The sequence below is a fragment of the Bos mutus genome, chromosome 27 (assembly GCF_027580195.1).
Source record: "Bos mutus isolate GX-2022 chromosome 27, NWIPB_WYAK_1.1, whole genome shotgun sequence".
NCBI classification, from domain to species: domain Eukaryota; kingdom Metazoa; phylum Chordata; class Mammalia; order Artiodactyla; family Bovidae; genus Bos; species Bos mutus.
The window spans coordinates 2,373,369-2,400,729 of record NC_091643.1 but is presented as its reverse complement, the minus strand read 5'-3'; the positions used below and the strand labels follow the sequence as shown (position 1 = coordinate 2,400,729).

The window sequence follows — 27,361 nt, the reverse complement described above, 5'->3', positions numbered from 1 at the left end:
CAGTCCATGGGGTCGCAGAGAGTCAGACATGACTGAGCAACTTCAATTTCTTTCTTTCTTCTCTATATCAATCTTTTATCTTCTGAAAACTTAAAAGATCTTTTTTGTAGCTTTCATGGGATTTTTTCTGTACTTGAGTGTACTATCTGTAAATAGAGAGAATTTTATATCTTTCTTTCCAGTCTATACAGTTTTTCTTTTTTACCTTACTCCTAGAGATTTTTTTTTGCTGGTTGTAGAATTATGGAATGGATTGACAGTTCTTTTTTCTCAGAACTTTAAAACCGGTATTCCACTGTTGTGGTAGGCAGAAGAACAGCCCCTCAAGATATGTCAGACAATACTCAGTATCAAGGCTGCAAAGAACAAACAGCTGTGTCTGGAATCTTAAGAACAGCTCTTTGGGAGACACAGATTCAGGTAAAACAATGTTGTAGAGGAGAGAAAGAACCAGGGTCTCATAAAGAGAAAAAAAAATCACAAGGTGGTTCAAGTTGCCCAACAGGAATTGTGACTGACTCTGACGCAAGGCAGGAAATAATTGTCCTTAAGGAATCACAAGTTATTTGATGGTGAGGGTCTGATAAGTATGAGCTTCTGGAGATCTTCTGGATGCCTTTGTTAGGACAGTAAGGAGGCAGATTCCATCCGTGTGAAACATGCGGAAGTCAGCCTTCCTCAGTGGCCTCCTGCCTCCGCTTTGGAGGACTGTATTAGCAACGCCAGCTCTATTTTGATTTTCCTTCCAAAGTTGTCTGCATTCTAATGCCTAGAACCTGAGAATAGGTTCCATTATATACAACTTGGCAACTTAATTGTAATTAAGGACCTTGAGGTGGACAGGGAAGCCTGGATTATCCAGGTGCACTCAATTTAATCATGTGTTCTTAAAAGCAGAGGATTTTTTTTTTCAGTTGTAGTCTGCTGCTGCTGCTGCTGCTGCTGCTGCTGCTGCTGCTGCTGCTGCTGCTGCTGCTGCTGCTGCTGCTGCTGCTGCTGCTGCTGCTGCTAAGTCGCTTCAGTCGTGTCCGACTCTGTGCGACCCCATAGACGGCAGCCCACCAGGCTCCCCCGTCCCTGGGATTCTCCAGGCAAGAACACTGGAGTGGGTTGCCATTTCCTTCTCCAACGCATGAAAGTGAAAAGTGAAAGTGTAGTCGCTCAGTCCTGTCCGACTCTTTGCGACCCCATGGACTGCAGCCCACCAGGCTCCTCCATCCATGGGATTTTCCAGGCAAGAGTACTGGAGTGGGGTGCCATTGCCTTCTCCCAGTTGTAGTCTAGCTGTGGGTAAATGGCCAGAGGAAAGCAGCAAGGCTTTGGAAACAGAGGAAAGGGGCCACGAGACAAGGTATGTGAACAGCCTCTGAAAGCTGGAGAAGACCAGGAAGCAGACTCTAAACTAGCGGTCCAGGAAGGAATGCAGCCCTGTAAAGCAGCACTTTAATTTTAGCCCAGTAGGACCCGTGTGAGACTTTCAACTACAGAACTATAAAATAAGAAAATGGTTTAAATTACTTAGTCTTTCTGTTCTTTAAAGCTGCTAAGTTTGTGGTTGTTATAGCAGCCGTACAAAAGCAAGGCAGTGTCCTCCATTTCTGTCCTGGTTTCTATTTCTGTTTTGTTTGTTTGTTTCTTTTTTTTTTTAACCTATCATCAGTCATTTGAATTGTTACTTTTCAAGTAAAGTGCTATTTTCTCTGTAGACAATTTTGGGATATATTGCCATCTTAATGGCAATAATGACTTAACTATTAATGACTTAACACTGATGTCTCCCCATTTGTTTGGGTCTTCTCTAATTTCTTTCAAAAGTTTTTTGTTTTCAGAGTAAAAATTTTACATTTATTTTATTAAATGTATTTAGTTGTTTTTGATACTAAATAATTGTTTTCTTAATCTCGATTTCAATTTGCTAATTGCTGTTGTATAAAAAAGACAAGAGATTTAATGTGTTGATTTTATATCCTTTAAACTCACTGAACTCTTTTATTCTGAGTTAATTATTTTACATAGAATTAAAAAAACACTTTTAGCAGATTCTCTAGAATTTTCTATTAATATGGTGTATTACATCAGTTGATTTTTGGATATTGAACCAATTTTGCATCCTGGGGACAAATCACTCTTGGTCATGGCTTATAATAATCATTTTGAAATGTTTCTAGGTTTGATTTACAAGGTTTGACTTGCTGATTTTTGAATCTATATTCATAAAATATATTGATCTGTTGTTTATTTGTGGGGGGCTGTCTGGAGCCTGAAAACAAGCCCCACTGAGTTGAGGTGCAAGAAAACCTCCCTCCCCCGAGTGCAAGACTCAGGCTAAAGTGAAGAAACCTGGAGACCCCAGAGGCGCGGATAGAAATGAACCAGGTGGTAGGTGACCTGCTCAAAAGTGGCCGGGGAGCTGAGGCCCGTCTGTGGAACACTGTGAAGTTATTTATAAGCTCTGTTTCCTTGCCAGGGGAGGGCTGAGTTCTTGCTTCCAGGACAGGGGTAGAGAGCTCTGGGGTTAACTAGATTGTTATGAAAAGCAGGCGCTGAGTAAGAAGGAGGCTGCTGTAACATCCAGGCACACTTTATTCCCACCTGTCTCCTACTTGGAGCAAACACAGGCTTCCTTTAACGCATCAAGTGCTCCATGCTCCAAAGGAGGGCGCCTGGCCCTCTTGATTTGCCCTGGAAGTTCCCAGGATGTGGGACTTTCAGTGCTAAGACTGGGAGAGAAAGTGTAGTTAACTGTCCAGTCACGTCCGACTCTGTGCGACCCCATGGACTGTAGCCCACCAGGCTCCCCTGTCTGTGGGATTCTCCAGGCCAGCTCACTGGAGCGGGTTGCCATTCCCTTCTCCAGCGGATCTTCCTGACCCACGGATCAAACTCAGGTTTCCTGCATCGCAGGCAGGTTGTTTATCGTTTGCACTCCCCAGGAAGTGCTGGGAGAGGAAACTGGAGATCCAAGAGTCGCGGACAGAAGCAAATCAGGGGCAGGGTGTCCTAGTCAAAAAGTGACCGGAGGAGCTGATGCTCGTCTGTGGAATCCTCCAAAGTTATTTATAAAAACTGGGAGAGACCTCGGCAAACTGGGACACCTTTGTCTCCCTACTTTAAAGTGACCTACTTCTCCCAGTGGGGTCTGGGAATTTGTGTAACATATTTTCACAGTTCCCTGCAGAAATATTACCATTTTTATTTCGGTTATTATATAGTGAAACATAAGGTTTTCTTTCTCGCATCGGAGAGCGTCTCTTACAATAGGATATTGCTTAGATATTTCAGTGCCTGGCGTGTTGGCTGTTTGGCATTGAGCAGCACTGTATCAGCTATCAGGTTCTAACAAGTAAAAAGCAAACTGAACGAAAACCAAGCGAAGGTCAGATGCCTTCCCTGAAGATTATTTCAATAAGGATTTCCCAGGTCTTCCATGAGAGAAGAGAGCTGACAGCATTATGTGGCAGCCTGAATGGGAGGAGAGTTTGGGGAAGAATGGATACCTGTGTATGTATGGCTGAGTCCCTTTGCTGTCCATCTGAAACTATTGCAACATTGTTAATCAGCTATACGCCAATATAAAATAAAAAGTTAAAAGAAAAGCGAGCTGATGAAATGAAAATGCAGCAAAGCAGAAAGTAATAGAACTCAAAATTTTGTCTCTACCATAGCAGTTAATAGCAACTTTAGGCTGTGACTTCTGGATTGGCTTCAGCGAAACAACATCATTTATGTTAAATTACTGTTGCTATTTAGTTACATTTTTATTGGTTTAGTAACTTTTTGAGTTTAAATTTTGTCTTGTTGTTGAATGAAATCAATAGTTATAAATATTATAGTTTCTACTAACATTTTTCTGTATATGCAAGTAACATTATAATAAAGTCAATACTGGCTCTATAAAAAGAAATACGGGACTTTCCCGACTGGCCTGTGGTTAAGAATCCACGTGCCAGTGCAGGGGACATGGGTTCAGTCCCTGGTCCAGGAAGATTCCATCTGCCACAGGGCACCTAAGCGGGTGCGCCACGGCTGCTGAGCTTGCGCTGCACAACGTGTGCTGTGCCATCTCTTGTACGACAAGAGAAGCCCCTGCCAGGAGTAGCCCCTGCTTGCTGCAAGTGGAGAAACCTGCATGCAGCAACAGACCCCCAGTCCACCCAGCCAGAAGTTAGTTAATTTAATTAAGGAAGAAATATGTGTAGCCTCCCAAGGGCTTCCTCGTTTACTGCAGATGCATTATGATTCATAAAACTCTGGACTCTATGGAGGGAGATGGAGAGGGTTAGATGGGAAGTGGGAAGGGATAAACAGAAAGAGGGTGGTTAGTATGTTTAAGGAGCCGATGAACTCACTAAGGTTGACTTCATATCTGGTGACATTTTTTAATTGTACCCTTTACAATCTACAACTTCTTAAAATCTCTGATGATCTCTAAGTCATGACTCCCATGATTTTAGTTGTAGTTTTTCCAGGGAAATTTTAACACTTTGGTGGAAGTCATTTTGGTGGGTAATTCGGAAACCAGGCACGGGTACGATGAGGACTTTCTGAATGTATCATCGTAATGAGACCCACAGTAAGTCACACCAGATTGTTCTCAACGTTTTGTGCATTCCTTTGTGTGCCGCCACCACCTAGGAGGAGGCTGCGGTCAGTTCCGTTTTATAGAAGAGAAGACAGAGTCCCAGAACAGTATACCGGCGCAGCAGGGTGTGTAACGAGTGAGAATGGATCCTGGATTTATACTCAGGTACTCTGATTACAGAGTGCACATCCTGAAACATGCTGAGAACTGTGATTAGCAATAACATGATCTGCAATCTATAATAGAGAAGAAATTTGAGATTCTAGTTAAAGGCACGGAAATAAGTGGTTAACAGTCAACCAATACCAATTATTTATAAATAATCAGTAGATCTTTGGTGCTAATATTAATATTAATTACTGTATCCGACATTGAAAGGGACTAAAAAATTACACTGTCCCTGGAAACCTCATTTGATCTCACATTTATAATGTTAATTGCATATTATGACTGGTTCTGATAAACTAGAACTTATTGGTGTTCTCGAGCATAAATCAAGTATGTTAAAAAAAAAAAAAGATTTCCTCATTAATTCAGGTCTCAAAAAAGTTAGATGGCAGTATTGTGAACTGTTTGGGATGTTGTGTACGACATGGCTCCTTTCTAAAGGTGAAGTTTCTAGGGGAATACAGTATGTCCTATTTGAATTTATCTTTCTAAAGAAGAAAATATTTTGTAATTTATAGGCTTAGGTTATACAAGAACTGGAATTTCTGAAAAAGGCAAAGTTGTTACTGCCATTGGTAAGGGTTCTGTTATCAGAGATAATTGAGAAAAAGTGACCAAAAATATCCATTCCTAATAACTGAAAATATTTAATATTCTTTTAAAAGTCAACAACTCCATCAGAGCAGATCAGATCAGTCGCTCAGTCGTGTCCGACTCTTTGCGACCCCATGAATCGCAGCACACCAGGCATAGGGATGATCAAATTGTTTCTGAGAAGTTCATTTATATCTGAACTTATATAGATCAAAGAAATATTTCTTCAGTGAACAGTAATGGGAGGCTTCTGTTTTGGTTCTTAAGGTAAAAGCAGGAGAAATGTAAATGAATCACTTAAATGAAAAGACCAAGGACAGATCTTATTTTAGATGTATTAGATATAATGGCTTAATCAATGTCATCAAGATTACATTTCTTTCTCCACTTTACGTGAAGAAATTTTGAAGGAAGTGGAAATTAGAACATAATCAATTTCTTCACATATTTGAAGAGCAGCAGTGCAAAAGATTAATTTGTGTGACTTCAGAAGATAAGATAGATATAGTATGAAAGCTTGAAGGAGACAAACTTCAGGAAAAATTTAATTTCTGAAAGTAAAATTGTCTATCTTATATGTGTTCTCTGTGGCTGGAGGTAGTCAAGTAAAATCTCCATGATTATGTGTTGAAGGACTTCATCAGGAATCGAGCCTTTATGGGAAGTTTCAGGAGAATGTAGTTAATGCCCTTAACTTTCATGTTTTTTGACATTTCATTCAATTAAACATTTTCAAAATACAAAAAAAAATGCATTTTTTATTTTGCAGAATTCACATTCAGCGTGTTTGGTGTCATGTTCAGACAGGATTTCCACGAGTCAAAGAGCAGTGCCATCATTTCAAGAATTACATCATCTTATAGATAAGAGAGAAGCAGCAGGGCTTGCTTGGTGGTGGCGGGAAGGTTGTATGAAAGGCTTCTGACTCTCTTCACTTGGTTCCTGTCACCATCGCAGGCTGAATCCCTAGGGTCTATAGTGGGCAGCTCCAGTTGGCCAGCCTGGGTCTTGAGCTCCCCTTTGTGATGGGGGATGAGCCATGTGATTGACGAAACACCCTAGAACAGGATGCCCATGTGCCTGAGGTGTGTCTGGAGGGGTTAGACTCTTTTTTTAAAATTTTTTTATTTTTTAACTTTACAATATTGTATTGGTTTTGCCATATATCAACATGAATCCACCACAGGTATACACATGTTCCCCATCCTGAACCGTCCTCCCTCCTCCCTCCCCATACCATCCCTCTGGGTTGTCCCAGGGCACCAGCCCCAAGCATCCAGTATCGTGCATCGAACCTGGACTGGCAACTCGTTTCATATATAATATTATACATGTTTGAATGCTATTCTCCCAAATCTTCCCACCCTCTCCCTCTACCACAGAGTCCAATAGACTGTTCTATACATCAGTGTCTCTTTTGCTGTCTCGTGTACAGGGTTATTGTTACCATCTTTCTAAATTCCATATATATGCGTTAGTATACTGTATTGGTGTTTTTCTTTCTGGCTTACTCCACTCTGTATAATAGGCTCCAGTTTCATCCACCTCATTAGAACTGATTCAAATGTATTCTTTTTAATGGCTGAGTAATACTCCATTGTGTATATGTACCACAGTTTTATTATCCATTCATCTGCTGGTTAGACTTAAAAAAACAAAAAAAGCTTTATTTTTTTTGTCAGAGTGTAGATGATTAGCCATGGTGTGATAGTTTTAGCTACACAGCAAAGGGACTCAGCGATACATATACATGTATCCGTTCTCCCCCAATCTCCCCTCCCACCCAGGCCCTCCCTGACAGCTACAAACTTTCTCTAAGTCTGTGAGTCTGTCTCCGTTTTGTAGATGAGCTCATCTGTACCATTGCATTCTGGGCTCCTCGTGTGATGAGTGCAGGCTCTGTCGTGACCAGTGTGCTGCCACTCTGGGGACTGTAGCCCATCGGTTTCCTCTGTCCTGGGATTTCCCAGGCAAGAATACTGCAGAAGGTTGCTATTTCTTACTCCAGGAGGTCTTCCCTACTCAGGGGTTGAACCCACAACTCCTGTGTTTCTTGTATTGCAGGTAGATTCTTTACTGCTGAGCCATCGGGAAGCCCAGATATAAGGGATGTCATGTGATATTTCTCCCTCTCTGTCTGACTTACTTCACTCTGTACAACAATCTCTAGGTCCATTGATGTTGCTCCAGATGACATTATTTCATTCTTTTTAATACTGAGTAATATTCCCTTGTATACATGTAGCACTTCGTCTTTATCCATTTCTCTGTTGATGGACATTTAGGTGGCTTCCATGACTTGGCTTTTGTAAACAGTGCTGCAATGAACACTTGGGTGCATGCATTCTTTTGGATAATGTTTTTCTCCAGATATATGCCCAAGAGTAGAATTGCACAGTCATTCGGTAGCTCTATTTTTCGTTTTTTAAGGAACCGCCGTACTATTTCCATAGTGTGAATGGGATAGCCTCTTGACAGAAGCTTTGTATAGTCTTACATAAGACGCATAAGGAGAGACAGACCCATGTGAATGTAGAGTTCCAGAGAATAGCGAGGAGAGACGAGAAAGCTTCCTCAGTGACCACCTGACCTGCCCCGAGAAGTCTGTGTGCAGGTCAAGAAGCAGCAGTTAGAACTGGACATGGAACAACAGACTGGTTCCAAATTGGGAAAGGAGTACATCAAGGCTGTCTATTGTCACCCTGCTTATTTAACTTATCTGCAGAGTACATCATGAGAAACGCTGGGCTGGATGAAGCACAAGCTGGAATCAGGATTGCCAGGAGAAATATCAATAACCTCAGATATGCAGATGATACCACACTTATGGCAGAAAGTGAAAAAGAACTAAAGAACCTCTTGATGAAAGTGAAAGAGGGGAGTGAAAAAGTTGGCTTAAAACTCAACATTCATAAAACTAAGATCACGGCATCTGGTCCCATCACTTCATGGGAAGTAGATGGGGAAACAGTGGAAAAACAGTGAGAGACTTTAGTTTTGGGGGCTCCAAAATCACTGCAGGTGGTGACTGCAGACATGAGATTAAAAGACGCTTGCTCCTTGGAAGAAAAGTCATGACCAACCTAGATAGCATATTAAAAAGCAGAGACATTATTTTACCAACAAAGGTCTGTCTGGTCAAAGCTATGCTTTTTCTAGAAGTCATGTATGGATGTGAGAGTTGGACTATAAAGAAAGCTGAGTGCTGAAGAATTGATGCTTTTGAACTGTGGTGTTGGAGAAGACTCTTGAGAGTCCCTTGGACAGCAAGGAGATCCAACCAGTCCATCCTTAAGTAAATCAGTCCTGAATATTCATTGGAAGGACTGATGCTGAAGCTGAAACTCCAATACTTTGGCTACCTGATTCGAGGAACGAACTCATTGGAAAAGACTCTGATGTTGGGAAAGATTGAAAGCAGGAGGAGAAGGGGACGACAGAGGATGAGATGGTTGGATGGCATCACCTACTCAAAGGACATGAGTTTGAGTAAACTCTGGGAGTTGGTGATGGACAGGGAGGCCTGGCATACTGCAGTCCATGGGGTTGCAAAGAGTCGGACACAACTGACCAACTGAACTGAACTGAATTGAAGATGTATAGTCTTATATAAGACCTCTTTGGGGCAGACATACCAGGAAATATTGTCTTTTTCTGATACTATTGCTAAATTGGTAGGACATAACCATGGATAGGGGCTTCCCTGGCGGCTCAGCAGTAAAGAATCTGCCTGCAATGCAGGAGACCTGGGTTAGATCCCTGGGTCAGGAAGATCCCCTGGAGGAGGGCATGGCTACCCACTCCAGTACTCCTGCCTAGAGAATCCCATGGACAGAGGAGCCTGGTGGGCTACAGTCCATATGGTCTCACAGAGTCAGACACGACGAGGTGACTGAGCAGGAGCGTGAGGAACCATGAACAGCCAGAGGCCCTCCTGCTTGCCATGTGGGTAGAGCTTACTTATTGATACAAAACAGTGGTCTTCCTCAGTGTTCTTAGTGAATCCTTTGGGCTCCCTGACTTTGAAGCTCACAGTAGACATGCATTTCCAGGCCTCCTGGTGGCTGATGGCACCATGTCATTTTCTCTGGATGGTAAGTCATGAGAGGAGATGTATTTCTTCTGGGTGGAGGATGCAATTACTGATGTGAGACCCTCCAGAGCTCTTTCCCTTCAGCACAGCACGTGATAACATTTGAGATGGTGGTTACTCCGTCAGTCTGAATTATTCTTCAGTTGCTACTCAGGGCATTTTTGTTGGGTTCCGATGGTATGATGTATACAAGACATAGCATGACACACACAAGAAAAGAATCTTTGATCAATTTTAAGTAAATTAGGCTTTTTTTTGGTCAGTACACTGTGATCTAGCCCAGCTTGGTAGTTCTAAAACTATATAAATTTCCATATCAGCTGCCTACAGTCACTTGTTCTTACAACTATTGTATTGTATGGGTCAAACACTGTGGCAAATCTTGCTGTTACGCCTGTATTTGTTCTTCTCATGATCATCAGTTCAATTCTCATAGCAAATGTGCATAGATGTTTTAGTGATCGGTTGTTCTACACTTGCCTAAAACATTTGTTATTGACTCTGCTAAATGCCTTTTTTAAATTTATTTTTTAATTGGAGGGAAATTGCTTTACAATGTTGTGATTAAATGCCTTTTTATAAAACGAAGTAGAGTTTATCTATCAGAAGACAGAATTTTTTCCCCCATATACACCCTCAGTACATAAAAGGAGGAAACTTCCATCCAAACTTGGGTTTGGCTTAAAAAAAACTTGAATCAAAGGTGCAATGTTCTGTGTAAGCATATCTCAGAGCTCTGACCCTGGACAATTTCCCAAACTCTTTTATTATATCAAAATCATAAGTTTTATTGATTTATAAGCTGTGTGTATCTCCTTTCTTTCTTCAAGGAATTTTTTCTCTGGCAGCAGAATGTCAAGGAAGCAGTAAGTTTCCTTTGCATATTAACAAATAGTACAAGAAAACAAAAATTGTCCCAGTGAAGCATTTCAGATTGACGTTAGGGTAATACATAATTTTATGTTTGTATTTCTGAAACTATATAAGCTTCAGCTGAGGAATCAAAGTGATGAATTTGATTCAGTGATCAATTTATATCAGTGATGAATTTCTGATCTGAATTACAAAATCAAGATGTAAATTTTTATAGTGCATGCATTATCATACTAAGTGAAGTAAGCCAGACAGAGAAAGATAAATATCATGTGATATCACTTATATGTGGATTCTAAAAAACAGATACAAATGAACTTATTCACAAAAAAACAGACTCACAAACATATAAAACAAACTTGATACCAAAGGGAAAGGTGGCGGGCAGGGATAAATTAGGAGTTTGGGATTAACAGATAGACACTATCATATATACAATAGTTAAAAATGGTTAATCAGGCATGCAAAGCCCTACTGTATAGTCAGACTGTGAAGTCTACTCAATATGTTGTAATAACCTGTAAAAGAAGAGAATCTGGAACATATATATATATATATATAACTGAATCATCATGTGTGTGTTAGTCTCCCCGTTGTGTCCGACACTCTTTGCGACCCAATGGACTGTAGCCCGCCAGGCTCCTCTGTCCTTGGGATTCTCCAGGCAAGAATGCTGGAGTGGGTTCTCATTCTCTTCTGCAGAGGCTCTTCCCAATCCAAGGATCAAAGTCTGCATTGCAGACGGACTCTTTACCATCTGAGCCACCAGATCACCATGCTGTATGCCTAAAACGAACACAGTAGTGTAAATCAACTATATTTCAATAAAAGGATGCAAGTGGTCAAAGAAAAAAAGTTAAGAAGGGGTTTCATAGCTCTAAGATAATTTTATCCAAAAAAGAGTGGTGCAAGAATTAGGTTGTTGAAAGTCTTTCATAACTTGGTGAGAAGGATTCCTTTGGTGGAAGGTGTACAGTGATTCTCGCCCGTGACCTTGGCCAGGGGGTGGAAGCCTGCCTGGGGAGAGGTCTTGAGCTCTGGCAGCACCGTGGCTGTTTTGGGATGGGTGTCCTGTGGAAAGGCACAGAGGACTGGCATCTGACCATCCGTTACTTTGCCAGCAGAGTTGCTGTGACTGGGTTTGGATTGGTCTGTGCTCCCAGGGTTTTTCTGGACAAAGGGTGAATGAGTGTTACTTGTGGATCAGAGGATGGCCATGTGGGAGAGCCAGCCAAGAGTCAGTTGATACTGAGCCAAAAAGTCTCTTCTAAGTTCTATGGGCTCCCCGAAGAGGGACTGTGTGTGGTAAATGGCTAGAAATCACTGGGCTAAGAGGAGACAGTGGGGAGATTGATTTCTTGGGTCCTGGGAAAGAATGGCAGAATGTTCCCAGTTGTGACATCTCTGAAGAGGACACAATGTAACTCAAGGCGCCAAGAAATTAACTTTAAGCACCTGCCAGGCTCAGAATGCAAAGCCAGCTTAAAATACAGCCGGTTGCATAAGAACGCTCCTATTTCTCTCTTGTTTCTTGCTACTCTGACCCTTGTGGAATAGTGATGAGAAGTATTTATGCAGAAAATCAGCCTCTGATCAGGGCTAGCTCAGGGAGACACGGCAGCCTGCAGGTCTAGAGAATGAGATGTGGCTGGACTATTTTAGCTATAGAATTGAGAGAATGCTTGGGACTTAAAATGGCCTAGGCTTTTATCCTCTCTAGAAATAAGCAGGGGTGAACCACTCCGTCAGTAGGATTAAAGAGACTGGAGAGCAGCTCCTGTGAGTGCACACTCATGGGACATGATTTGTTCAGCCTCCTGCCTGTGCTCATTAAGGCTTACACTGGAATAAAGAACACGGCCTTGCTAGTCTCCAAATGATGCTTTTCATTAATGCATTTCCTTGACTCTAAGTTGCACTAATTTTTCCCATATTTAAAATTGATGTGTTATTTAATATGAAAATATTTTGTGTTCTTTCCAAAAATGTTTTCTCAATAATAGTGATACATCATACAATTGCTCAATTTTGAGAATTCTGGAGCTGCATTATTATAAAGAGTCTATGCACTGTTTTCACAAAAGCTTATATTGTTATGTATTTAATACTGAAGAAAGCCACTGAGGGACTGAATCGATCATTTGCATGCATGCTAAGATGCTCCAGTCATGTCTGACTCTGTAACCCTGTGAACTGTAGCCTGCCAGGCTCCTCTGCCTGTGGGAGTCTCCAGGCAAGAATACTGGAGTGGGTTGCCATGCCATCCTCGAGGGGATCTCCCCACCCAGGTATCAAGCTCATGTCTCCTGAGGCTGGTGCATTGCAGATGGATTTTTTTTTTTACCGTGTTGTCATTTAAATACATGCAATTTCAATCTAAGAAAAGTATAGTTTAGTAAGCTAAAATTCTGATCTTGGATTTTCTACACAATAACACAGTGTTTCTTTGAAAGGTGTAATCTTTGAGAATACTGCTTTCAAAAAACAAATAAACTGACTGAGCAAGGAAGTAATTTACTAAAAACAGTAAGTCGTTTTGTTAATTGCAATTATTATGATCTGAATAATTACCTAACTTGTAAAGACCTCAGAGCTCATTTTATTCTCAGCTTTGTTGAAATATGACTTGCAGGATGTTTGGCTTTGTTTTACATGAGAAGAAATAGAAGTCTCAATATCTAGGTCAAATATCTTAGACCACGTAAGTAGGATAGGTGAGACCTGCCTCCTGAGAAACTGCATGCAGGTCAAGAAGCAACAGTTAGAACTGGACATGGAACAACAGACTGGTTCCAAATTGGAAAGGGAGTATATTAAGGCTGTATATTGTCACCCTGCTTATTTAACTTATATGCAGAGTACATCATGTGAAATGCTGGGCTGGGTGAAGCACAAGCTGGAATCAAGATTGCTGGAAGAAATATCAATAACCTCAGATATGCAGATGACTCCAACCTTATGGCAGAAAGTGAAGAAGAACTAAAGAGTCTCTTGATGAAAGTGAAAGAGGAGAGTGAAAACGTTGGCTTAAAACTCAACATTCAGAAAACTAAGATCATGGCATCTGGTGCCATCACTTCATGGAAAATAGACGGGGGAACAGTGGAAACAGTGGCTGACTTTATTGTTCTGGGCTCCAAAATCACTGCAGATGGTGATTGCAGCCATGAAATCAAAAGACCCTTGTTCCTTGGAAGAAAAGCTACGACCAACCTAGACAGCATATTAAGCAGAGACATTACTTTGCCAACAAAGGTCCATCTAGTCAAAGCTATGTTTTTTCCAGTAGTCATGTATGGATGTGAGAGTTGGACCATAAAGAAAGCTGAGTGTGGAAGAATTGATGCTTTTGAACTGTGGTGTTGGAGAAGACTCTTGAGAGTCCCTTGGACAACAAGGAGATCCAACCAGTCAATCCTAAAGGAATTCAGTCCTGAATATTCACTGGAAGGACTGGTGCTGAATTTGAAGCTCTAATACTTTGGTCCCCTGATTCGAAGAACTGACTCATTTGAAAAGACACTGATGCTGGGAGGGATTGGGGGCAGGAGGAGAAGGTGACGATAGAGGATGAGATGGCTGGATGGCAACACCGACTCAATGGACATGAGTTTGAGTAAACTCTGGGAGTTGGTAATGGACAGGGAGGCCTGGCGTGCTGCAGTCCACGTGGTTGCAAAGAGTCAGACATGACTGAGCGACTGAACAACAATGGCTATAAAAGCGTCTTTTTGTCTATAATTAAAAAACGAACAACAAGACATGTGTTAGTAAGGGTGTGGAGAAGCTGGCACCCTTGCAGGTTGTTGGTGGATATGTAAAATGATGCAGCTGCTCTGTAAGCGAATTAGGTGAGTCTTCATCCAGTTAAACCATATGGCCCAGCGACTCGACTACTGTGTATGTATCCCAAAGAACTGAAAACAGGAATTCAGACAAAAACTTTTGCACAAAAGTTAGTGGCAGAACCAGTCATAATTGTCAAGGGTGAAAACAACCCTAATGTCCATCAACTGTAAAATGGATAAACTAAATATATTGTATGCATATATGGGAATACTCTACAGCCATATGAAGGAATGAACTTCTGGTACATGCTGTAACATGGATGACTCTTGAACACATGCTAAGTGAAAAAAAAAAAAAAAAAACCAGACCCCCAAGTAGAAACTATTCTGTGATTCCATTTATATGAAAAAGCCAGGGTAGGTAATCCATAGAGACAGAAGGCAGATAAGTGGTTGTCAGGGGCTGGGGACGGGAGGAGTGTGGGTGGCTGCTAATGGGCGCAGAGCTTCCTTTTGGGGTGAGGAGGATGTTCTGGGAATGGTTTTGTATATCATGTAAATGCAGTACCCGCTGCCGGGCTATGCACTTTTACATGGTCTGTGTCACGCTGCATGATCTTTCTGGTTTCTTTCTGAACAGCCTTCAGGTGGGGTGAACCATGACCGAGATTGGTGATAAGGGGGAAATTCCTGAGACAAACAATCAAAGTCATGCAGGGAACTCAGGAGAATAGTGTACCAGCTCAGGCAAGAGATGATGGTGGCTCGGGACACCATGGTGGTGATAAAGATCTCGGATGAAACGAGTGTGGGGTCACGGAGGAAGTCTGAAGAGGCAGGTGGAAGGCAACGAGATGACTCCTTCCCAAATGGGGTCTGAGAGTGCGGCACACCTGCACAGGAGCTTCCTATTCTGAGGGCCCTGGCACGTTTCAGTGGGCTGAGGACCGCTTGGTTGGTATGAACTGTTATCTAAAAATAGGTAACCAGGTTTACTCGCCTCTGACAGTTGCCTATTTCGTTGTTGATAGTTTTCTTTTTTTTTTTGGTCTTACTGTTAGTGGAAGAGGAGACAGAAAACCACGCAACAGTTCCATGCTGCTCCTGCCTCTTATGGGAACAGTGGAGACTGTTTATGGTTTAGTCATTAGGTGTTTTACTGCTCTCTAAAATGGGTAAAACCTTTTTAAAATGTTCCCTTCACTTTGGAAAATAATTTGGGGGCCAACTGGCTGTTTTGCAATTTCGTGATGACGCTGATGATTCCTGTGTTTGTGCTGGGGCTTTGCTGGAGAATTCCGTCCTCCCTTCCATCATTTCCTGACCTTGAACTGGCCTGCAACAGGCTATAGAAACCATTTTGAGTTTCTGCAAAAGAGAGTTAGGTTAAAACCTCAAGCACGGGTTGGATTATTCTGCATTTGTTTTATTTTATTTTTACTATAAAAGAAGAAAAAAATGTATAAACCCTAGCTTTTTCAACAAGTCAAATCATTTTGTGTAAAAGAAATAGTACCAGAGAATTTGAATTCAGTAACTTTTCATTTTGATCAGCCAATTTTGTGTTTCATTAGATCAGTTGTACTCCCTTCCTCAGTCGGGGCTACTCTGAGGCTTTTAGGCAAGCCTAGATAAATGGGAGTGAGATGAAGTAGTAATTGGGACCATGAAAAGCCTGCTACCCTACCTTTTCTGTAAATGGGACAACTCAATTATCTGAAAAGTATTTGTGTAGTGGAGACACAAGTGGAGTGAATAATAACTTGGGTGGATGCTAAGGAAAGAATTCCTGTGGCAAAGAATTGAAGTCAATGTGCTCAGTTTTCCCTGAGTGCAAATGTGAGTAGATTTGTTCAGTGTTATTTGTCTTTATAACCAACATAATACTATTTCCACAAAAGGGAAAAAAATTAAGATCAGGAACCATGCGCGCCCGTGAGCATGGGCGATTTCCAAGCTGACAGGAGTTAGGCTCGCCTCTGGGCTACAGTGCAGAACCATGCGCGCCCGTGAGCATGGGCGATTTCCAAGCTGACAGGACTTAGGCTCGCCTCTGGGCTACAGTGCATTGAAGTCTTTTTCCATCTCTCAAGTTTCTGAAGATCAGTGAGCTCCTCTGTATAATGGAAACTGTCCCATAAAAAGGAAACTGGGATAGAAAGCTACTTGTAAAAATGTGTTTTATTGGAAAATAACATCCCCAGGCACTGTAAGTTAGACTTCAACTTTCCAGTGCAAGAATATAAAAATAGGTCAAGAGATATATTAAAATAGATCATGGTGAGGTTGTTCCAATGACTATCACAGATAAGCCAGCGACAGCATGTCATAGATAATACGGGTTTTCTTCCTGGGAAGTTTCAGCTATAACTAGATAGGTTCAAAGTGGCAGTCATTCATAAACCCATAGGGGATAATGGAGTTCTTTTTGCTCAGTTTCTCTTCTCACTCAGATTAGTCTGCCACCTTCCTTATAGGCCATTTCATCTTAATAATCAACCCCTTTCTCCCTTGACAGACTGCTGGTTACAGAAGCTGCCCTTCTCTGGCTACGACTTTGGCTATGTTGAAAATTCTGGAACAGAATGGAGTGTAGTAAAATGGGATGAATCCTAAAATATTAAATTAGAAGCAATATATTCTCCATCTAGTGCAGTATTTTTTAAAAACGGAATCGGTTTTCAGTGTTTTAAAATCGGAAGTTTATACACACACATACACAAATCCCAGGAAAATTGACTCCTGGGCATATATCTGGAAAAGATGAAAACTCTAATTTGAAAAGAGAGATGTACCCCAATGTTCAAAGCAGCACTATTTACAATAGCCAAGACATAGAAGCAGCATAAGTATCCATCGACAAGTAAATGGATAAAGAGGATGTGGTGCATACATACAGTGGAAAACTACAAAGCCGTAAAAAAGAGTGAAATAATGCCACTTGCCACGACATGGTTGCAACTAGAGATGATCATACTAAGTGAAGTAAGTCAAAGATATCATATGATGTCACTTGTATGTGGAATCTAGAAAAATGATACAAATGAACTTATTCTTAAAACAAATAGACACAGACGTAGAGAAGGAACTTATGGTTAGCAAAGGGGAAGAGAGGGATAAATTGGGAGTTTGGGATTAACTGATAACAAACTACTATATATAAAATAGAGAAACAACAAGGGCCTCCTGCATAACACAGTGAACCATATTCAGTATCTTGTAATAGCCTATAATGGAAAAGAATCTGAAACAGGATGCACACATAACTGAATCACTTTTCTGTACACCAGAAATGTGGCAAGTCCAATTTTTTTTAAATGGAAAAAATAAGAATTAGAGAACTGTAGCCATGGAGTCATGTTCTCATATGGTTCATCAGCTGTTGCCAAGCAGGAACACTCTTCAGGAGGTTTAAGGGCACAGAGTTCCCTGGGTTGGCTTTTTTCTTACTCCTGGTCAGCACTGCTGGTCTGCTTTCCCTGCCCGGGTCCCCTATAAATTTGAGTTGAAAACCCCATGTTAATGAGTGTGAATGAGAGCCCCATATCAATGAATGTGAGCCTTTGTGTGCAGTGGAGGTGGCTAATCAGAGCCAGTTGACGCCTTTTTGACCTTAAGCCCTAAACGTGCAGAACCAAGCCTTACAATCCTCTCCCGCTTTGTTCTCGTCCTTTGTTTGCCGTTTGCTACCATTTAACAGTGGTTAATGCGATTCATTCGTGAGAGGAGTTGTGGGAAAGAGTGATGTGGAAGGGCTCTTCCTGGGCGGACTGTCCTTGGATGTCTCTGAGAGGGGATATGACCCCATCTAAAGAAGCTTGCAGCAGGAGAAAATAATTATCTTTCTTCCAAATTGCTGCAGTCTTTCTGGAGGGCAATTTATTAGAGCATTTATAAAATGCTGTAAAAGTATATATATATCTATATATCCTTTCACCCTGGAATTTCATTCCTGGAAACATATTTTGAAGGAAGAAGCAGACATGGGGTCAACCCACATATGGTGATGGTATTTATAATTGCAAAAAATAAATATTTAGATTGTGTCTATATTTTAAAGTTAGAATAAATTATGGCATATTATTATGAATTGAAGCTATGTCACCACTGAAAATAATGTTTAAAAGAATATTCAACGATGGGGTAAATGTCGATAATGTGTTATAAAATGGACCAAAGCAATAAGATTCCAACTCTCTGAAACTCACATTTGTTTGCAGATATACAGGGAAAAACCAGAACTATTTCATGACAAAATGTTAATAGTGATTATCTAGAATGGTGACTTTGATTTTTTTTTCTTTTCTATAAATTGTGTATTTTTTTGCTGCTAATAAATAATTTTTTTAAACAGGAAAAAAGTTTATTTAGAGATTCTTTCCTCCTATTCCTCTTCTCACTTTCCCACAATTTCCTTCACAACAATCAACAATTAGAATTAGGTACAAGAATCAAAAGGTCAGAATGGTCACCAAGTGACTGATTTTAGAGCATCTTAGGCAAGAGCCAGTCTGCATGAGTCCAAGTTCCAGGTCAGATGACACTCTTTGGCTTCAAGAGCTTCAGCAAGTATTTCGCTTTTCTGTACCTCAGTTTCCCCAACAGTAAAATGAACGTGTGACAGTATTTACATCCTTGGATTGCTGGTGTCTCCCAGAATGGAAGCTTTTTCTCCTCCCATGACTGCGAGCATTTTCCTCCTTTCTTAGTAATTTCCCTTCTCCTGATCTTCCACGAAGATCTAAGATCTCACTCCCAGAATTAGCTGCTTATTCCATTGCCCTCAGTGCTTTCCTGATGGGAGTCCTTAAAGGACAAAGTCCAGAAGGGAATGAGGTTTTCTTTTTAAAAAAACCTTTACACTGTATAGTGTATAGTTCCTTTACACTGTTGTGCTAGATTCTTCTGATGGTGAGAGAGTTAATTCTTAGGTTGACAAGGAGTCTGGGAGGAGGAGGAGGAAGGGATTCAGGGCCCTTGAGGAGGAGAAAGGGACAAACTTTTTTTCTACATTGCTTTGTCTTAGTCACAGAAGATGTTTTTTCTTAAACTCTGTTTAAGACTAACTTTCTTTAACCTCAGAGCTAATAATTACACAACAAAGCAACTCATGTTGTTCAAGGGTATGTTTTTCCTTAAGCTGTGTACTAATGATTATATAACAATAACGTCAGCACAAGCTGGAATCGAGATTGCTGGGAGAAACATCATTAACTTCAGACATGCAGATGACACCACTTTATGGCAGAAAGCTAAGAAGAACTACAGAGCCTTTTGATGAAAGTGAAAGAGGAGAGTGTAAATGTTGGCTTAAAACTCAACATGGAGAAAACTAAGATCATGGCATCCAGGCCGATCACTTCTTGGCAAAGAGATGGGAAACAATGTAAACAGTGACAGACTTTATTTTTGGGCTCCACAATCACAGCAGATGGTGACTGCAGCCATGAAATTCTAAGACGCTTGCTCCTTGGAAGACAAGTTATGACCAACCCAGACAGCTTATTAAAAAGCAGAGACATTACTTTGCCAGCAAAGGTCCGTCTAGTCAAAGCTGTAGTTTTTCCAGTAGTCATGTATGGATGTGAGAGTTGGACTATAAAGAAAGCTGAGTGCTGAAGTACTGATGCTTTTGACCTGTGGTGTTGGAAAAGATTCTTAAGAGTCCCTTGGGCTGTAAGAAGATCGAACCAGTCCATCCTGAAGGAAATCAGTCCTTAATATTCATTGGAAGGACTGATGCTGAATTTGAGGCTCCAATACTTTGGCTACCTGATATGAAGAACTGACTTATTGGAAAAGACTCTGATGTTGGGAAAGATTGAGGGCAGGAGGAGAAGGGGATGACAGAGGATAAGATGGTTGGATGGCATCACCAACTCAAAGGACATGAGTTTGAGTAAGCTCTGGGAGTTGGTGATGGACAGGAAGGCCTGGCATGCTGCAGTCCATGGGCTTGCAAAGAGTCAGACAGGACTGAGCAACTGAACTGAACTGAACAGCAATGTATCTTGCTTGAGGACATGTTTTTCCTTTTTAACAAGAACCTTCTGACTAACCTTGTTATCGTAAGATGTATGTTGTGGGAGTGGGCCTAGTCAGTGGGTTCAGTTCAGTTGTGCAACATTTATACTCTTTCACTTTCATCAAGAGGCTCTTTAGTTCCTCTTCACTTTCTGCCATAAAGGTGGTGTCATCTGCATATCTGAGGCTACTGATATTTCTCCCGGCAATCTTGATTCCAGCTTGTGCTTCATCCAGCCCAGCGTTTCTCATGATGTACTCTGCATATAAGTTAAGTAAGGAGGGAGACAATATACAGCCTTGACATACTCTTTTCCCAATTTGGAGCCAGACTGTTGTTCCATGTCCAGTTCTAACTGTTGCTTCTTGACCTGCATACAGATTTCTCAGGAGGCAGGTCAGGTGGTCTGGTATTGCCATCTCTTGATGAATTTTCCACAGTTTGTTGTGATCCACACAGTCAAGGCTTTGGCATAGTCAATAAAGCAGAAAGAAATGTTTTTCTGGAATTCTCTTGCTTTTTCAATGATCCAGTGGATGTTGGCAATTTGATCTCTGGTTCCTCTGCCTTTCCTAAAACCAGCTTGAACATCTGCAAGTTCATGGTTCATGTACTGTTGAAGCCTGGCTTGGAGAATTTTGAGCATTACTTTGTTAGCGTGTGAGATGAGTGCAATTGTGCGGTAGTTTGAGCATTCTTTGGCATTGCCTTTCTTTGGGATTGAAAGGAAAACTCCTTTTCCAGTCCTCTGGGCACTGCTGAGTTTTCCATATTACTGGCATAATGAGTAACAGCATCATTTTTTAGGATTTGAAATAGCTCAACTGGAATTCCATCACCTCCACTAGCTTTGTTCATAGTGATGCTTCCTAAGGCCCACTTGACTTTGCATTCCAGGATGTCTGGCTCAATACAGAAATTCACTTTCCAGGATGATGGTCAATACAGAAATAAGATTTATTATGTTCTTTGCAGCCAAAGATGGAGAAGCTCTATGCAGTCAGGAAAAACAAGACTGGGAGCTGACTGTAGCTCAGATCATGAACTCTATTGCCAAATTCAGACTTAAAGAAAGTGGGGAAAATCGCTAGACCATTCAGGTATGACCTAAATGAAATCCCTTACAATTATACAGTGGAAGTGACAAATAGATTCAAGGGATTAGATCTGACAGACATAGAGTCCCTGAAGAGCTATGGATGGAGTTCATGACATTGTACAGGAGGCAGGGATCAAGACCATCCCCAAGAAAAAGAAATGCAAAAAGGCAAAATGGCTATCTGAGGAGGCCTTACACATAGCTGAGAAAAGAAGAGAAGGGAAAGGCAAAGGAGAAAAGGAAAGAAACATCCATTTGAAAGCAGAGTTCCAAAGAGTACCAAGGAGAGATAAGAAGGCCTTCTTAGTGATCAATGCAAAGAAATATAGGAAAACAATAGAATGGGAAAGACTAGAAATCTCTTCTAGAAAACTAGAGATACCAAGGGAACAATTCATGCAAAGATGGGCACAATAAAGGACAGAAATGGTATGGGCCTTTCAGAAGCAGAAGATATTAAAAAGAGATGGCAAGAATACACAGAAGAACTGTACAAAAAAGATCTTCATGACCCCAATAACCAGGTTCGTGTGATCACTCACCTAGAGCCAGACATCCTGGAATGGGAAGTCAAGGAGTGGGCCTGGTAAGACCTTTCTATTGTTAGTTCTAATCTTCTTCATTTAAGATGCATGCTGTGGGAGTGGGTCTGGTAAAAGCAAATAAGGCCTTGAGAAGACTGGAGAGGGACCCATTCTGATGTGTATGTCAGAAGGTTTCTCTCTCCTTTTTCACTGTAATAAAAGTTCTGCCACACAAAAACTCTGAGTGATCAAGCCTCGTCCCTGGTCCTGCAGCTAAATCTTCTTCAGAGGTCAAGAATCAGACATCGTTCGCTGTAAGCTACCAACAGCAAAGTGCGTCAGTTACACATGTTCCCCCTCTCTTTTGGATTTCCTCCCCATTTAGGTCACCACTGAGCATAGAGTTCCCTCTGCTCTACTGTAGGTTCTTACTGGTTATCTCTTTTATGCACACCAGTATGTGTTGTCAGCCTCAATCTCCACTTCATCTCAGTTCCCCTTGGTATCTATACATTTATTCTCTATGTCTTTCTTTCTCTTTGCAAATAGGTTTATCTGCACCAGTTTTCTTCGATAAGCCCTCGGTATTCACTGTCAAGCATTTCTCCCACCAGCTGCTTCCCTCTCTGTCTCCTCTTGTTCATCATTGCCTGCTCTGTCTTTGAATGCCCTTAAGTTTCATATGAAGCTGGAGATGGGTAGGGTATTTTTGATAAAAGAGTTCTACCAAACTATTCATCAAGGAAGACAGACACACTCTTGCCAACTGCCAGCGTGTGCCTGTGTTGTCCCCTGCTTGTTGTAGGACTTGGGGGAGGCCCCAGCTTTAGGCTCATATTAGAGCCATCCTGTTTCAAATCTCCCTGCTGTCTGGGTCAGCCTGGGGAAGTTACCTATCATTTTAGAATCTGCATTAGTTCACATGTTGAGAGGAAAACCATATGTGCTGGGGGGAGGTGGAGGCTTGGAGAAGCATGCTATATATACACTTGACCCTGCTGCCTTCCAAGATATTAAATCATATAATAAAGCCACGTTGCTATGATGTTGAGACAGGAATGGAAGGTAGATACATGGAACATGAAACACATTCCAGAAGTAGATCTTAATCATATATGAGAATATGGGCAGCCAAACAGGAAAAGGAGGACGTCACGGCTGTACACTGTCACCCTGCTTATTTAACTTACATGCAGAGTACATCATGAGAAACGCTGGGCTGGAAGAAACACAAGCTGGAATCAAGATTGCTGGGAGAAATATCAATAACCTCAGATATGCAGATGACACCACCCTTACGGCAGAAAGTGAAGAGGAACTAAAAAAGCCTCTTGATGAAAGTGAAAGTGGAGAGTGAAAAAGTTCAACATTCAGAAAACGAAGATCATGGCATCCGGTCCCATCACTTCATGGGAAATAGATGGGGAAACAGTGTCAGACTTTCTTTTTTTGGGCTCCAAAATCACTGCAAATGGTGACTGCAGCCATGAAATTAAAAGACGCTTACTCCTTGGAAGGAAAGTTATGACCAACCTAGATAGCATATTGAAAAGCAGAGACATTACTTTGCCAACAAAGGTCTGTCTAGTCAAGGCTATGGTTTTTCCTGTGGTCATGTATGGATGTGAGAGTTGGACTGTGAAGAAGGCTGAGCGCTGAAGAATTGATGCTTTTGAACTGTGGTGTTGGAGAAGACTCTTGAGAGTCCCTTGGATGCAAGGAGATCCAACCAGTCCATTATGAAGGAGATCAGCCCTGGGATTTCAGCATCAGGGAATGATGCTGAAGCTGAAACTCCAGTCCTTTGGCCACCTCATGCGAAGCGTCGACTCATTGGAAAAGACTCTGATGCTGGGAGGGATTGGGGGCAGGAGGAGAAGGGGATGACAGAGGATGAGATGGCTGGATGGCATCACTGACTCAATGGACGTGAGTCTGAGTGAACTCCGGGAGTTGGTGATGGACAGGGAGGCCTGGTGTGCTGCGATTCATGGGATCACAAAGAGTTGGACACGACTGAGCAACTGAACTGAACTGAACTGAAGAGATTTCATGTCACTACCTTTTGCCTGTCCCCCAGCCATGGTCTCCACTACCCAACTCAGATCTCTGTCCTGGTCAGTTACCCATATTGCCCAGATTGCAAGGTGCCCCCTCTTCTCAGGCCCAGCACCTGTGGAAGCTCTACTAGAAACAGTGACTCAGTATGATTTGATTTGCCACTCAGAGATGTTGGCAGAGGAGGGGAGAGGGTGAAAGCCATAAGCCCCTCATTTCTGAATGAGTCTATAATGTATGCTGCTGCTGCTAAGTCGCTTCAGTCGTGTCCGACTCTGTGCGACCCCATAGACGGCAGCGTACCAGGCTCCCCTGTCCCTGGGATTCTCCAGGCAAGAACACTGGAGTGGGTTGCCATTTTCTTCTCCAATGCATGAAAGTGAAAAGTGAAAGGGAAGTCGCTCAGTCGTGTCCGACTCTTAGCGACCCCAGGGACTGCAGCCCACCAGGCTCCTCCATCCATGGGATTTTCCAGACAGGAGTACTATAATGTATAGATGGCTCTTATACACACCCTGGGAATAATAAGAGGAATTCCTGTACCAGCAGACTACTGTATTCTTAACAGAATCAGGCAAATGTAATTGCTTCCTCTGAAATGATCAACATGGGACCCATTCTTCAAAGAATCAAACCATACCTAAGTGCTGCTTCTTCCTTGTAATCTCTTCTGAACCTGCCAGCTGCAAATTTCTGTTTTACCTATGCTCACATAATGCTTGATTGTTCTCTGATAATACAAATTATTCAGCCATAAAAATGGAACAAAACTGGGTCATTTGTAGTGTTGTGGATTCACCTGGAGTCTGTCATACAGAGTGAAGTACGTCAGAAAGAGAAAAATAAATGCTGTGTATTAACGCATAGATGTGGAATCTGGAAAAATGCTACTGATGAACCTCTTTGCAGGGCAGAAATAGAGATGTCCCTTCTCACGTAGAGACTGGATTTGTGGACACAGTGGGAGAAGGAGAGGGTGGGACGAATTTAGAGAAGAGCATTGATGTATCTATACGACCATGTGTAAATAGACAGCTAGTGGGAAGCTGCTGTAGCACCAAGAGCCCAGCTCAGTGCTAGAGGAGCTCTGTGATAACCTGGAGGAGTGGAATGGGGAGTGGGGAGGAGCCTCAAGTGGGAGGGTATATATGTATGTTTATAGCTGATTCACTTTGTTGAACAGCAGAAACTATCTCAATATTGTAAAATAACTATAGTCCAATTAAAAATAAATTTTTAAAAGTGAGGGTTAAAGGTTAAGGTTTCTATGCCAATTTTTAGATAAGTGTGCAAACTTAGGGGGCTTCCCTAAGTTCCCTAAGTGGCTCAGATGGTAAAGAATCTGCCTGCAATGCAGGAGACTTGGGTTCAACCCCTGGGTCAGGAAGATCCCCCTGGAGAAGGGAATGACAACCCACTACAGTATTCTTGCTGGAGAATTCCATGGACATAGTAGCCTGGTGGGATACAGTCCACGGGGTCACAAAGAGTTGGACATAAATGAGCGACCACACTTTCACACTTTTTCACAGACTGCAGAACTTTATCCTGGTCCCAGTTTCCTCATGTTGAAAACAGAGACCATCGGACGTGCTTGGCTGACACGAGTGCTCACTGCACGTTGGCTGCTGCTGTTCTTACACGTGGTTTGCGGCGTCCTGTCCCTCCAGGTAGGTGAGTTCTCCAGGAGAAAATCTTTCTTTGCTTTTGCTCAGTGTTGTGGATTCCCAACTCATATTTACTCAATGGGTAAAAATGTGAATGTGATTAGTCAAGTTAGTCAGATAAAAATGATTTATCAGGGGAAGGAAAACAGATCAGTAGGCTTAGATACAACAAAGGTTCATCTAGTCAAGGCTATGGTTTTTCCAGTGGTCATGTATGGATGTGAGAGTTGGACTATAAAGAAAGCTGAGCACCAAAGAATTTATGCTTTTGAACTGTGGTGTTGGAGAAGACTCTTGAGAGTCCCTTGGACTGCAAGGAGATCCAACCAGTCCATCCTAAAGGAGATCAGTCCTGAATATTCATTCGAAGGACTGATGCTGAAGCTGAAACTCCAATACTTTGGCCACCTGATGCGAAGAACTAACTCATTGGAAAAGACCCTGATGCTGAAAAAGACTGAGGGCAGAAGGGGACGACAGAGGTTGAGATGGTCGGATGGCATCACTGACTCGATGTACGTGAGTCTGAGTAAGCTCTGGGAGTTGGTGATGGACAGGGAAGCCTGGCATGCTGCAGTCCATGGGGTCACAAAGAGTCAAAAGGACTGAGCGACTGAACTGAACTGACCCGACTGAGGGTTGGATACACCTGCTTCCTGAAGACACATCTTTAGGACTGAAAACATCTTGTAGCATTTCAATCATATAACTTTAAGTATTTAAGGTTCCAGACTGAGCTTTTGTCGTGCTTTCTGCCTCTTGCCCTCAGAACTTATTTCTTACCCATTCTGTGCTAACCCCCGCTGGCATCAGTCCCATAAAAGAAAATGAATGTTCTTATTCCTAAATGAATAATGACACTGTAACTTTTTTTTCTTTTCCTTTTTCCCCCACAGGGGATTCTTCCCTTGTCTTATTGGAGCAATGAGACAACACAGAGAAAGGACTTTGGCATTCTTTTCTTGAAATGGAAAGAGACGTCTCAAAAGCAAATATTTCACATTTGTGTGGGCGCTTCTGACTCATGTCTTAATTTACATTATTGGGCAGCTCTAGGTTACTGAGCTGACATCTGGAGAAAAGGCCTGAAGTGGGGAGGTTTGGCAGTCTCTGCCTTTTCCCATGACTGCAAGGATGAAGGATAGCTTTGTAGTGATGACAGCTTGGGACATAGTTCTAGAAATCTTTCCTTGTCGTTAATATGCATTAAATGTCTATGTATGCACATGGATTTTAATATTCTTTCTCTTCCTGTCCTCTAAGTGTTGAATAGTGTGGCTCTCTCCATTGATACTTTGACATTTGTAAGAAGTGGGGCAGAGTGGGGGTGGGAGAAGTTGAGCATCAATTTTTCTCAGATTTAGGACTAATCTGCATGACCTTCACACAGACTAGAGGGGTGGCTGTGATGGTGAGTCCTGTATTGTGGTCAGAGGGGCTTCCTCCTCCCCTCTTCCTCCTCCTGTTTCCTCCACCAACACTCTCTCCCCCTTCTCTTCTCGCTCCCTTCTTTCCACCTCCTCTTTAAATGTTTTGGTTTGTTCTTAATGAAAAAGCAATCATGGAGCATTGTCATTCTTTTCAGAGAAGAAGTGTAGCCTCTAGAGATTTTTTAAGTATTATTCAAGTTTATCTGGTTCTGATTTTCGGCCTCTCACTGAGAGCTTTCGGTAATCCTGCCTGGAAATCCTTTCGGTCTCAGTTCCCTATTTGAAAACAGCGTGTCCCGTTAAGATGACATAGTGGGATCTGACTTTAAGAGTGTAAAAAAACACGCTGAGCTTCCACCATGAGTGTTTTATTCTTCACTTGGGGATTCCAGCTTTGTGGCTCATCATTAAAGCACATCAAGGAGTTAAAACCTTGTACATGTACAGCCCATCACACATA

The 27,361-nt window shown here is 41.9% G+C and overlaps 1 long non-coding RNA gene across 1 annotated transcript; it reads left to right on the top strand.

Annotated features, from left to right (window-relative positions):
• The first annotated feature begins 1,191 nt into the window (after positions 1 to 1,191).
• On the top strand, positions 1,192 to 27,098 carry LOC138985973 (uncharacterized). The gene is made up of 3 exons (XR_011462905.1): positions 1,192 to 1,351; positions 25,337 to 25,474; positions 26,368 to 27,098. It is a non-coding gene; the product is annotated as an uncharacterized lncRNA (long non-coding RNA).
• Positions 27,099 to 27,361: the final 263 nt, after the last annotated feature.